The sequence below is a fragment of the Aquarana catesbeiana genome, linkage group LG04 (genome assembly GCF_042186555.1).
Source record: "Aquarana catesbeiana isolate 2022-GZ linkage group LG04, ASM4218655v1, whole genome shotgun sequence".
In the NCBI taxonomy this organism is placed as follows: Eukaryota; Metazoa; Chordata; class Amphibia; order Anura; family Ranidae; genus Aquarana; species Aquarana catesbeiana.
The window spans coordinates 297,606,579-297,616,785 of NC_133327.1; positions in this window are offsets into that span (position 1 = coordinate 297,606,579).

Below are 10,207 nucleotides of genomic sequence, written 5' to 3' on the forward strand. Positions count from 1 at the left end.
ACTAGGCTTCAGTCCCATTGGAGATCAGAGGTCACACATGTTATTAACTTTTTTTTTACCGTTCTATGGAAATTGTATCATGAGTAAACTTTTGTAATTTTATAATTTTATACTAATATTTTGTGTACTCATTTCTCATTTCATTTATTGTGTTGTACCCTTTCGGTAAAATAATACTTTCTAAGATTCGTTTTGAACTTTCCTCCAGTTAGTTTGAGGTCATGTCACCATTTTCTTGATTTTGGTTTCTTGTTGATAAAACTACCATCCCGAACCTTAATTACCCCGTTGATGTATTTTATGTTTAATCACTTTTTATTAGCAAAAATGTTTACAGTATATGCCTATAAAACAGAGGCAGATCGTATTAAGACAAGTATGCTCACAGTTTGACAACACTGAATTATGACACTTGACGTGTGATGCAAACTGAAAGTTAATGTTATATAACAGTATTGAAGCATATATAGAAGGTATATTATCGAAACCTTTTCAGGTGATTTATAGCAAATAAACAATGCCATATATCCTGTCAACTGAACAGGAAAGGGTATTTCAAAGAATAAAGGTCCAACCTGCACAATGTAAAATATGGTCTTGTAGGTAATACCTAATATGGTCAAACCTTTAGCGGGGACATAAGGAGAATATTAGGAAGGAGGCGATAGGAAGGGAAAGTGAGAGAATAAAAGGGGAAGAAGAAAAGAAAAAAAAAAGAGGTGAAGCCAATGGGAGGTTATTGTTAGGATTACTCTTCTCTTGTGATCAGTTGAACTCCAGATATATTGAAAAGCAGACAATTTATTTCAGATGTGTCACACAAATGGATGATGCTTACAAGCCAAAAGATGCAGTAAGAATCACACAAAGAGATGTACATCCCCCCTCCTAATACCTACAATAATATAGCTCTAACGCTTCTATTGGCTGAGGAAACACAGATAGCGTGCCTGGTACAAAATGGTACTTTATTTGGCTAATTAGTGTTTCCTGTACAGTCTTCTTTTACCATATATGGTTAAGCCTAATCATCCTACAACTTACTATGGAGTTAGTTAAAGCAAACGCCATAGCAAGTTAATACAACAATGTGCTCAGAAGTCATCTTAAAAATCAGTCTCAGGGTTATTGTTTTTCTAATAGTTTTTCTAATAGTCACACAATAAACATTTAAAACTTTTCTGACAGTTATCCAGGGCAAATAAGGTTTCACATTTCCGAAGAGAAGAATGGGTCAAACTCTGAAGAGTATGTGAAATGAGACCACACTGTCCACATAAGCTTGAAGGATTCGGTTTTATCCTTCTCCCATGCAATCATATGCTCCAATTGGTCAATTTTATCCATTTCACAAGCCCATTTGGCTAGCGATGGTGCTTCAACCTGTCACCAGTGTCTTGTTATAACAGAGCGAGTTGCAGTAATGAAATGCCTAACCAAGCTTTTCTTAATTTGTTTACAGGAGCCTGGCAACATGAATAATACAGTGATCTGTAGTTTGTTGGGAATTTTATCACCAACATGTCTCTCAAACAGGTCTAAAATTTTATCCCAGAATGGGAACATTTTCGGGCATGTACGCCAGATGTGGGTCATGGTGCCAGGAGCCTGCAAACACTGCCAACAAGTGTCCGGAATAAAGGATTCCATTTTATGGAGGAGCGTAGGCAGCAGTACCACCTCGCTAAAATACGGTAGCTGCGCTCTTGCACTTGGGAAGAAATTGACATCTTATAAGAGGTAGTGAATACTTTGTCCCATTCCATGTCTTCTGGGGAAACTAGTAATTCCTGTCCCCACTTCAAAAGGAATGGAGGTGGCTCTGATATAGTAAGATATAGTATGGCTTTAGGAGGTCGTTTGTGGGGATGTAATCAAGGTAAGGAGGTAATGTCCAGGCGATAAGGTCATTTTCCAAACAAGTCTACAATTTCGTAGTTTTACCATGATACCAGTCTACTATTCTGAGCATAGACACTGCATGAGCATATAGTAACATTTGAGAAAAGCCAACCCCCCTTCTCTTAGGTAAGGATAGGGTAGTTAATCTAATTAGTGTTTTTTTTATGCTGCCATATTAAGGCTCTTATAGCTTTTGTTAGTGAGAGAAAAAATCCCGGAGAAGGGGGGTCTGGGATAGCCTGAAAGGCATATAATAATTTCAGCAAGATGTCCATTTTGATAACGCATAGTTTATCATATGATTTAAGACAGGCATGAACTTTTTGAAACAGATGTGTATAAATAATATCCCCCATAGTGGGTAATAGGGATGGAATATGAATTCCAAGATGTTTAATAGATTGTTGTTGCCATGTAAATGCTAAATTGCTTTAGAAGGTTTCATGTCTTCCCCTTCCCTTCTTTCCTTCAGACTGTACATATTAAGTTCCTGAAGTCACTTTCGATATGTTTTATCCCCCAGACCTTTCAACAGCCACTCAAATATCTAGTGAATATTTAAAATGGACACACACATCAAGAGCAGTTTTGATAAAAAGCATAAAACAAAACTTTACTGGACATCAAAATACTTAACGTTTCTTACACATAAAAGTTACCATAAACATTACACCCAATAACAAGACTTAAACATACACTCCTATTCCCAGTATCCCAAAGAAAGGTCAAATACTTAACTCTGGCAACAGCTTTCACTGGACCAAGGACAATTAAGAGTTTTTGCTGCATGCTTTCCTTCCACAGCTCCAAAACGAACCTCTCTTCCCCCATGCTAAAGATCCTATTATAGTCCTGTATACGAGACCACCCACAGGATGTAATCATTCCTCTTGACCACTCACAGGTCGTTTTGTGAGTGATGTCAGCAACACATGGCTGCACTTCCCCCAAAACCACATGGTCAATTGGATATGTGGCAGCCATCTTTAAACACACAACGTCAAGGCTATGCTCACTACACCAGCTGTGGGTGAGAGATATTATTACACACGTATGGGAACATTTGTTATAGATCAGTTAAAAATATCCACAACTGATACAAACCTTATCAGGCTCAATAGTATTCCCTGACCTCACGCCCTTTGAGAAAATAACCCTTAGTGGGCCATAAAGTAAAGAGTTAATTTCACAAATTTACAGGGTATTGCTCTCCTCTCCCTCTCACCCAAAATGGGAGCAAATCTTGGGAGAAGAATTGCCCTGGAAGACCTGGCAGCGATTATGGTCCCAAGCAGTTAAAAGCTCAATATGCATGCTTTACAAAGAGAATCAATACAAAATACTCTTTTGTTTATAAATGTTTTTATTAAGGTATAATATAAAAACAGGGTGTACAGGCACCGAGAGGACAATAAGTACATTTGTGAGATAGGATAAAACAGCTTACATGTGCATCTCTCATGTTGCCTTTGAACAGAATAATGAAATAAGCAGTAAACCCAATAATTGGGGAGGAAAATAAAAATAAAAAAAATAACAGAGAAAACTAGAAACCGTGATATTCAAACAACACAAATGAAGGGGTTGTAATACCATTCAACCAGAATACAAATTACAGCAACGTAATGTGTCCGTAAAGGTGAGTATCATATATGACTACTGTGCAAGTTATATCAGACGACTTTAGTCCATCTGGGCATCAGGAGCAGGGACCGAGGGATCCTCAAGTCCTGTGCTAAGCAGGTGAGTTGTCCATATGCCCCATTTGCGATTAAAGATGTGCATGGGGTCCAGGAGGGTATGGTGTATCCTTTCCATCAATCTAATGGATTCTATGCGTAAAAGTACTTGTGACCATGACACAGAGGGGCGTTTCCAATTCAGAGCGACTGCCCATTGAATGGCACTAAAGAGTGTGTGAGCTCATTTCTGTTGGGGGGAGACTCCTGGGGGTTCTGCAAACAATATACACATTTGGTAAGTCAGGGTAACAGACGCTCCAGTAAGCTGGACTATCAATGAGGCAGTTTTTATGCCAAATGGGTATTAATTCTTTGCAACTCCAGAATGTGTGTAGGAGCGTACCCCTGTCCTAACATCCTCTAAAGCATGTGTCAGGAACCAGTGGGTTAATCCTGTGTAGGCGGTCTGGGGTATAGAACCAGTGAGTATGTAGTTTGAGTGAGGACAGATTCTTTAATGGATATAGAGCGTGTGCATTTGTGCATATGTTAATCATGTCTTGCCAGTCTTCCTCTGGGAATTCCTGAGCCGTCTCTGCCTCCCACCCCACCATTGCTACAGATTTCAGAGTAGTATTGTAGCCACTGAGGTATCGGTATAGAGTTGAGATAGTCCCCCTATCCCTGTAGGCCTCTCCACATAGGTATTCAAATGGTGTTTTTGTCAGTTCTACTCCACCAACCAGGGCAGTGGAGTAAAAGTGTCTTATCTGTAAGTATTGGTAAAAAATCCAATCTACTAAGGACGAAACTTTGCTGTAAATGTGTGAATGAGCAAAAGGATGTGCCCTGTAACAGAGATTCCAAGTTTACCAGCCCATGCTCATTCCAGTTATGAAACAATGTGCGTATGTTAAAGGCTGGAGGGAATGAGGGTTCTCCTATGAAGGAAGACAGGAGTGATGTGTCGGATTGTAAATTAAATTTCTTCCAATAGAGAGACCAGAGGTAGAGAGACTGGCCCACAATATTATTAAGTGAAGTGATTTCTTTTGGGGAAATTGAGAATGACCAGAGAAGACCTGGGAGGTAGTATGGAGCCACTGAGATCCGCTCAAATTGCAGCCATGGTATGGACGTAGGGGAAGTGTGCCATTGCACCAGTTGGACAAGGCGGGATGCCAGGAAGTATTTTTATAGATCCGGGCATCCCAAGCCGCCTCTCACAGAGGCCCTATACATCATTGGGCGGCCTATTTTGCCATATAAATTTGAGCAGATCTGATTGGATTGTTTGTAATGTGGAGCGAGAGACATACAGAGGCAGGGATCTAAAGAGGAACAAGAGCTTTGGGAGGATAGACATTTTGAATGCTTGAATGAGACCTAAAAATGATATATGGTACGAAGACCATTGGTTAAGAAGGTGTTTAACATTGGAAAAGGCTTATGGGTAGTTTAATGAGTACATCTGTTTAAGTGAGGGGGCTAGTTTTATTCCTAAGTATTGCAGGGAGCTGTGGTTCCAGAAGAATTTATATTTGTCTTTAAGAGTGGTCATTAAAGGCTGGGGGAGGTGGATAGGCAATGCTGTACAGTTGGATGGGTTCACTCCTAGGCCTGTAAGATGATAGAAGGAATCAAGGGAGGTCATAAGGTTTGGAAGGGAAATTAGGGGGTCAGAGATAAATAAGAGGACATCAGCATATTATCAGGAACCGAGACAGAAGTATAGTTAAATCACACTTGTTTAATAATAATAATAATAAGGTAAACAGAGTAAACGTAGTCAAAACAAGCCAGAGTTCAGTAACCGGATCGGGTAGTCACCCAAGCAAATGTCAGAGAGCCAGAGATAAATGTAGTAGTACAGCAAGCAGGATCAGGAGCCAGAAGGAACGTCAACCGAGCAAATCTTCAACAGGAAACGCAGAAGAAAGTCTCTGTGATGTTGACAAAGGCGAAGGCAGAGATCAAGTCAGCTGGACGGCTTTAAGTAGGCAGGACTGACGAGCAGAATCAACAACAGCTGGGTAACTGGAGAGAGATGGGAGCTGGCAATTAGCCGACAGCTGAGTGGCCAGCTCAGAGAAGGAAGGGCTGATACATATAGACTAATTTTAAATTCCTGATCAAATTTTTATATAATTTTATATCGCCTAATGTTAGGGTTATAGGCAAATAAAAGGGGGGAAAGGGGGCATCTCTGTCTGGTTCCACGCTTTAGGGAAGTATTCAGAGTTGCACCCTGGCACCCTATTTAAGTCATTATTAATTACAGAGATGGGGCGGAAATTTTGGGGGAGGGTATGGTTTTTTCCTGGTTTAGGTATTAGAGATATATTAGCCAGTAGCATTTCTTCGGGGAAGTGTTTTCCTTTTAGGATATGGTTATAGAGTTTGGTTAATTTGGGGGTTAAGTATTCAGCAAAGTGGCAGAGAATCCATCTGGGCCTGGGTTTCCAAGAGTTTAACCACTTTCGACCGCCTCACGATGATATACGTCGGCAGAATGGCACGGGCAGGCAGAATCACGTACCTGTACATGATCTGCCTCCCGCGGGCGGGTGGTCCGACCGGACCCCCCCCGGTGCCCAAGGCGGTCGGCATTTGTCCCCCGGCGATCGGAGGTGAGGGGGAGGCCATCCATTCGTGGCCCCCCCCTCCCAATTGCTCCCAGCCAATGGGATCATTCCTCTGCTGCTGTATGGTAAACAGCAGCAGAGGAAATTATGTCATCTCTCCTCGGCTTGGTATTTTCCGTTCCGGCGCCGAGGAGAGAAGACATCGATGTGAGTGCACAAACACACAGTAGAACATGCCAGGCACACAATACACCCCCGATCACCCCCCCGATCACGCCCTAATCACCCCTCCCCCCCCTGTCACTCTGACACCAAGCAGTTTTTTTTTTTTCCTGATTACTGCATTGGTGTCAGTTTGTAACAGTTAGTGTGGTAGGGCAGTTAGTGTTAGCCCCCTTTAGGTCTAGGGTACCCCCTAACCCCCCTAATAAAGTTTTAACCCCTTGATCACCCCCCGTCGCCAGTGTCACTAAGCGATCGTTTTTCTGATCGCTGTATTAGTGTCACTGGTGACGCTAGTTAGGGAGGTAAATATATATGTTCGCCGTCAGCGTTTTATAGCGTCAGGGACCCCCATATACTATCTAATAAATGTTTTAACCCCTTGATTGCCCCCTAGTTAACCCTTTCACCAGTGATCACCGTATAACTGTTACGGGTGACGCTGGTTAGTTCGTTTATTTTTTATAGTGTCAGGGCACCCGCCGTTTATTACCGAATAAAGATTTAGCCCCCTAATCGCCCGGCGGTGATATGCGTCGCCCCAGGCAGCGTCAGGTTAGCGCCAGTACCGCTAACACCCACGCACACAGCATACGCCTCCCTTAGTGGTATAGTATCTGAACGGATCAATATCTGATCCGATCAGATCTATACTAGATCTATACTATACTTTAGGGTTCCCAAAAATGCAGTGTTAGCGGGATCAGCCCAGATACCTGCTAGCACCTGCGTTTTGCCCCTCTGCCCGGCCCAGCCCACCCAAGTGCAGTAACAATCGATCACTGTCACTTACAAAACACTAAACACATAACTGCAGCGTTCGCAGTGTCAGGCCTGATCCCTGCGATCGCTAACAGTTTTTTTGGTAGCGTTTTGGTGAACTGGCAAGCACCAGCGGCCTAGTACACCCCGGTCATAGTCAAACCAGCACTGCAGTAACACTTGGTGACGTGGCGAGTCCCATAAGTGCAGTTCAGGTTGGTGAGGTGGCAAGCACAAGTAGTGTCCCGCTGCCACCAAGAAGAAGACAAACAGGCCCGTCGTGCCCATAGTGCCCTTCCTGCTGCATTCGCCAATCCTAATTGGGAACCCACCGCTTCTGCAGCACCCGTACGCTCCCCATTCACATTCCCAATCAAATGCAGTCAGCTGCATGAGAGGCATTTTCTTTATGTCCTCCCGAGTGCCCCTACCCAAAAAAGAAGTCGTGTCTGCAGCAAGCGTGGATATAGGCGTGACACCTGCTATTATTTTCCCTCCTGTCCTGACAATCCTGGTCTTTGCATTGGTGAATGTTTTGAACGCTACCATACACTAGTTGAGTATTAGCGTAGGGTACAGCATTGCACAGACTAGGCTCACTAAACACAGGGTCTCCCAAGATGCCACCGCATTTTGAGAGACCCGAACCTGGAACCGGTTACAGTTATAAAAGTTACAGTTACAAAAAAAAGTGTAAAAAAAAAAAATAGTTGGCGTTTTATTGTTCTCTCTCTCTCTATTCTCTCTCTATTGTTCTGCTCTTTTTTACTGTATTCTATTCTGCAATGTTTTATTGTTATTATGTTTTATCATGTTTGCTTTTCAGGTATGCAATTTTTTATACTTTACCGTTTACTGTGTTTTATTGTTAACCATTTTTTTGTCTTCAGGTACGCTATTCACGACTTTGAGTGGTTATACCAGAATGATACCTGCAGGTTTAGGTATCATCTTGGTATCATTCTTTTCAGCCAGCGGTCGGCTTTCATGTGAAAGCAATCCTAGTGGCTAATTAGCCTCTAGACTGCTTTTACAAGCAGTGGGAGGGAATGCCCCCCCCCACCGTCTTCCGTCTTCTGTGTTTTTCCTGTCTCAACAGGGAACCTGAGAATGCAGCCGGTGATTCAGCCAGCTGACCATAGAGCTGATCAGAGACCAGAGTGGCGCCAAACATCTCTATGGCCTAAGAAACCAGAAGGTACAAGCATTTTATGACTTAGATTTCGCCGAATGTAAACAGCGCCATTGGGAAATTGGGAAAGCATTTTATCACACCGATCTTGGTGTGGTCAGATGCTTTGAGGGCAGAGGAGAGATCTAGTGTTTAATAGACCCCAATTTTTTCAAAAAAGAGTACCTGTCACTACCTATTGCTACCATAGGGGATATTTACATTCCCTGAGATAACAATAAAAATGATAAAAAAAAAAAATGAAAGGAACAGTTTAAAAATAAGATAAAAAAAGCAAAAAAAAATAAAGAAAAAAAAAAAGCACCCCTGTCCCCCCCTGCTCTCGCGCTAAGGCGAACGCAAGCGTCGGTCTGGCGTCAAATGTAAACAGCAATTGCACCATGCATGTGAGGTATCACCGCGAAGGTCAGATCGAGGGCAGTAATTTTAGCAGTAGACCTCCTCTGTAAATCTAAAGTGGTAACCTGTAAATGCTTTTAAAGGCTTTTAAAAATGTATTTATTTTGTTGCCACTGCACATTTGTGCGCAATTTTAAAGCATGTCATGTTTGGTATCCATGTACTCAGCCTAAGATCATCTTTTTTATTTCATCAAACATTTGGGCAATATAGTGTGTTTCAGTGCATTAAAATTTAAAAAAGTGTGTTTTTTTCCCCAAAAAATGCATTTGCAAAATCGCTGCGCAAATACTGTGAAAAAAAATGAAACACCCACCATTTTAATCTGTAGGGCATTTGCTTTAAAAAATAAATATAATGTTTGGGGGTTCAAAGTAATTTTCTTGCAAAAAAAAAAAATTTTTTCATGTAAACAAAAAGTGTCAGAAAGGGCTTTGTCTTCAAGTGGTTAGAAGAGTGGGTGATGTGTGACATAAGCTTCTAAATGTTGTGCATAAAATGCCAGGACAGTTCAAACCCCCCCAAATGACCCCATTTTTGAAAGTAGACACCCCAAGCTACTTGCTGAGAGGCATGTCGAGTCCATGGAATATTTTATATTGTGACACAAGTTGCGGGAAAGAGAGCACAAAGTTGTCACTAAATAATATATTGCTCAAACATGCCATGGGAATATGTGAAATTACACCCCAAAATACATTCTGTTGCTTCTCCTGAGTATGGGGATACCACATGTGTGAGACTTTTTGGGAGTCTAGCCGCGTACGGGACCCCGAAAACCAAGCACCGCCTTCAGGCTTTCTAAGGGCGTAAATTTTTGATTTCACTCTCCACTGCCTATTACAGTTTTGGAGGCCATGGAATGCCCAGGTGGCACAAAACCCCCCAAATGACCCTATTTTGGAAAGTAGACACCCCAAGCTATTTGCTGAGAGGTATAGTGAGTTTTTTGCAGACCTCACTTTTTGTCACAAAGTTTTGAAAATTGAAAAATGAAAACATTTTTTTTCTTGTCTTTCTTCATTTTCAAAAACAAATGAGAGCTGCAAAATACTCACCACACCTCTCAGCAAATAGCTTGGGGTGTCTACTTTCCAAAATGGGGTCATTTGGGGGGGGGGGGGGGTTGTGCCACCTGGGCATTCCATGGCCTCTGAAACTGTGATAGGCAGTGAAGAATGAAATAAAAAATGTACACCCTTAGAAATCCTGGTATCCCCATACTCAGGAGAAGCAGCTAAATGTATTTTGGGGTGCAATTCCACATATGCCCATGGCCTGTGTGAGCAATATATCATTTAGTGACAACTTTGTGAAAAAAAAAAAAAATTGTCACTTTCCCGCAACTTGTGTCAAAATATAAAATATTCCATGGACTCAACATGCCTCTCAGCAAATAGCTTGGGGTGTCTACTTTCCAAAATGGGGTCATTTGAGGGGGGGTTTTGTGCCATCTGGGCATT